A 4,842-nucleotide genomic window follows, 5' to 3' on the forward strand; every position below is an offset into this window, starting at 1 on the left:
AACATTTCCACTGAGAGGATGGGAGGTAGCCACTGACAACGGTGAAACCCTTGCATACAGCTTGCCATGGAAAGGAGTAAGAAGGATTGGATGAAGACAGTAGGAAAGCAGAGAGACGGAAGGGACAAGCATCTTCATACGCTTATCTGAAATTCCCACCAATGAATTACATAAGTATCTCTATCTTTATCTTTATGTTTCATTCATCATTCATAACCATTTGAGTTTGCCTGACTAAGATTTACAAGGTGACCATAGCTTGCTTCATACCAACAATCTATGTGGGATCGACCCTTACTCGCGTAAGGTTTATTACTTGGACGACCCAGTACACTTGCTGGTTAGTTGTGCGAAGTTGTAGTGATCACAATTTCGTCCACCAACTTTTCACCAACATAATTCATCATATCTCATCATATTTCACATAGTTATCATCATTCATTCCAACATCAATAATTATCAACATAATTCATCAAAATCATCACTAGCATCAATAAACATAATCCACTATCAACCATTCAAACCTATCTTATGTTCCACTAGCCTAAGTGTCCAGAAATATTATATATTACTTAGATTAAACCGAAACCATACCTTGCTCAATTCCCAATATGTGATATACACCAAATTTGAGACAAAACAAGCTTTCAACCACCAACAAATCACCAACTCAAATCCAAATGCTATGAATATCACAAAAATCAAGCTATACACAATTCATTCATAAAATCAATACTTAGGTTTCCATATATACATAAAACCACAAGTGATTTGGAATTTTTTACCTTGCCTAATGTGGATTGGGACAATACCCACTAATTACCCGGTGCTAGGTTGTACCTAAATAATCAAAATCACAAGAACCACTTGTTCACCATAGCCAAAATTTAAATATGTTATAGAAGGAAGAACTGGTCATGGATTTTCGAGAAACTTACCATAATACTTAGCTAGAAGTGACGGTCTCGGCGAGAGCTTCACGTAGCCACCAATGGCACGTGAATTGGAGCACCGTTGCTTGAGTTATAAGCGAAAGAGTGAGGAAGTGAATAGTGTTTGTGGAACTGATAAACCACTATTTTATAGTTTATCTTGTGCTCAATTGAGTGGTTTTATCAAGCCTTTGCCCATTTATTCATATGATTTGCATTGTTTTACATTCTCCTTCCTGATTTTGTGCTATGATTGAAAACATGCTTATTTGGCTTTTATTTTCTTTTATTTAAATCCTCTTTTATTATCATTCGATTCCTTGACATGTGTGTTAAGTGATTTCAGAGATTACAGGGCAGGAATGGCTTAGAGGATGGAAAGGAAGCATGCAAAAGTGGAAGGAATACAAGAAGTTGAAGAAATTGCTAAGCTGTCCAGCCTGACCTCTTCGCACTCAAACGGTCATAACTTGAGCTAAATAGGTCCAAATGAGATGGTTCTAGTTGCTTTGGAAAGCTAACATCCGGGGCTTCACAATGATATATAATTTTCATAGTTGCTCCAAAGTTAGATGACGCGAACGCGTGGATGACGCGCCCGCATTGCATCTGCGAATTTCAATCCACGCAAACGCGTGGACGATGCCTCCGCGTCACTTTACCGCGACCTGTACGAACCAGCAGCAATTTCTGGGCTATTTTTGACCCAGTTTTTGGCCCAGAAGACACAGATTAAAGGCTATAGAGTGAGGGAATGCATCCATTCATCATATATAAGATACAACATACTTTTCATATTTTTAGATGTAGTTTTTTGAGAGAGAGGCTCTCTCCTCTCTCTTAGGATTTAGGATTAGGATTTCTTTTAGGATTAGGATTTATTTCTTCTTCATCACAGGTTCAATGTTCCTTTACTTCAATTTCTCTTCTACTTTTATTCATTCTATTATTTTATTTTAGTTTGCCAAATTGGCTTATGGACCATTCATGTTATGATTTTTTTAATTAATATAATTTGAGGTATTTCAGACTCATGATTGCTTTCCTTTATTTATATAAATAATTTAGATTTTCCCCTTCTTGGCTTTGGTTAATTAATTGGTAACTCTTGAGCTATCAAACTCATCGTGATTGATAATTGTTATTCTTACTGATTAATTTAGATTTCTATAACTCTAGTCTTTCCTTAAGGAGTTGACTAGAACTTTAGGTGTTAAATTAATTTGTCCACTTAACTGACCTTCATAGTTAGAGGTTGACTTAGTGGGAGCAAAAATATAATTCTTAGCACCATTGATAAGGATAACTAGGATAGGACTTCTAGTTTTCATACCTTACCAAGAGTTTTATTAGCTGTTAATTTATTAACTTCCTGCAATCTATTTTCTCTTATTCAAACCCTTTTAAAAACCCAAAAACACTGTTTTCCATAACCAATAATAAAACACACTTCCCTGCAATTCCTTGAGAAGACGACCCAAGGTTTGAATACTTCGGTTTATAAATTTTATTGGGTTTGTTACTTGTGACAACCAAAACTTTTGTAAGAAAGGAATTCTTGTCAGTCTAGAAGAAATACTTACAACGGGAATTTATTTGTGAAAATTCTAGATTACGCGAGAGTTTTGTTCTTCAGGAACCCTTGCTCACTTCTCTCTCAATTCACGTTGCTTCAGCCTTCTAGTGCTGAAAGTGAGTAAATTTGTCACTTAAGTGACTTTTTATATGTTGGGCTTGGGCCCAACTTGGGCCCGGTCCAACCCGTTAGCGTTTTTGGCCCAACTTTGGGCCAAACCTTTAAAACTTGTGCTAGGTTTTCAATTTTAATTATTTTCTTAAGCTTTTCTACTGTTTTTATCATTCTTGCACAGTACTTGATAGATTTAAGCCGATACTGCCGGTTAATTTACCGGTACACATTTTATGCGATTTTTTGCAAAAAAATTATATTTTCCAACTCAGAAAAATCTACTTAGTCCAAAAATCATATGTAAATTTTTTAATTAACATTCTAAATTTTTGGATCCTATTTTGAGCAATTTAATTATTTAATTAAGCGGTTAATTAGTCATAGTTCTTACAGTGGAAGTTGAGTTTGTGTGTGCATACACACAATTGTGTGCGTACGCACGCGTCTAAATGCGTGCCTCATTTAAGTGTGCACATGACCTGTGATTTCTAGCCCATTTTGGCCCAATCCAACTCATTTCTGATGCTGTTGAACCAAGGATTGAAGGTGGATGAACCAAGTAGTCTTACTTGAGATTTTTATTATGTTTTAGGATATTTCTAGAGAGAGAAGCTCTAACTTCTCTCTAGAATTTAGGGTTTCTTAGTTTAATTTCTGCATAGATTTAGATTTTAATCGTATTATAGTTTAGTTTTCTTTATATTTTTTTTGTTCTATTATATTGAATTGCCTAGTTTCTCTTGTTAATTTCTTTATTTCTCTACTCTTTAGTTTATTAACAATTATTGATTTCTAATTTTTCTTTAATGCAATTTTATTTTTTTTATGTTACTAATGCTTACTTGAGTTAACTTCATTATTTTCTTGATTTTGGTAGTTATAGCTTTTATAATTCATGCAATTTATGATGTTTCCCTTGTATGCCTTCCAAGTATTTGATAAAATACCTCTTTTAGTTATTGAGTAGTTTTTCACACTTTTTTTTGCCTTTGAATTGAGGAGTTAGATGACCTTAAGTCATTGATGTCCAATATTGATTGGTGATTTAAGGTTGTTAGTTGATTTTGTTTCCACTAAAGCTAGTCTTTTACTAAGCTAATTAGTTAGGTAGGATTTGTGGATTAAGATCAGTTTTGCCTATTTGACTTACTCTCAATATTAGGGTTGACTAAGTGAGATTAACTCTTCATAATTGCCTTGCTTGTTCTCAATGAATAGGATAGAAAACCTTGACTCTCAACTCTTGCCAAGATTTCCTTTAGCATTTGAATCTCCTTTAATTTCTTAGTTAATTACTTTTATTGCTTTTTTATTTTCTTATAATTTAATTTCTTTCTATTGCAATTACATCCTCTTTTTCCTTCATAGCCAATGATACTTACACCTCACTGCAATTTCGTGGGAGAATGACTCGGGGACTTAAAATTTTAATTTTTATTAATTTGAATTGTGATAAACAAATTAAACTTTAATTAGGGTCATTTGTTGGTTTGGAACTATACTATTGACGAAAAAAATTCTTTTTGTAAAATTTTAAACCGACGTTTGGCCCTCATCATATCCACCGATGCGCCTTCCTCATTTTCTCTCAGCGTACAGGTTCAATCACGTCCATGAGTTGTCATTCGAGTCTTGTCCAAACCAAACAAGCGATATCAAGGTGATGAGTCTCAATATCTCAAGTCAAGTACTTCAATTTCCCAAAGGTATACCTATGAACTTCATGCTAAACATATCAATTAGATATCCTAAATAGCACAGGCACAAACTCAAAGTTTGTATTGAAGCATAAGATGTCTATCCCTCAGGCTCACAAGGACGAATTGCTCTAATACCATAATGTAACACCCTAACATTTAAATCTTTATGCTCGAGTCATAAGTGAATGATACTAAGGTGGTACAACTCAAGGAGGATATATAATACATATATAAGTAGAACAAATTATTAATCAAGAAGACTAAATAAGGAGTAAAAGAAATTTGCGACTGAAAATGCACACGTGACGAAAAGTAATGCGTTCATGAAACAGAGTAAAATAAAAAATTAAATGGAGATTAGAGTACAGATAGAATATATATAGATATGTATAATAGCCGCTAATCATGACCTGTGAAGTTTAGGCCAGCTAGGTTATAGAATTAAAAAACAGTTAATAACAAATCCTAACTCTCCCAAAGATACATCAAAGTCTCTATAGACAAAGTTTCCAAAAGAATA

Source organism: Arachis duranensis, chromosome 3, assembly GCF_000817695.3.
Source record: "Arachis duranensis cultivar V14167 chromosome 3, aradu.V14167.gnm2.J7QH, whole genome shotgun sequence".
NCBI lineage: Eukaryota > Viridiplantae > Streptophyta > Magnoliopsida > Fabales > Fabaceae > Arachis > Arachis duranensis.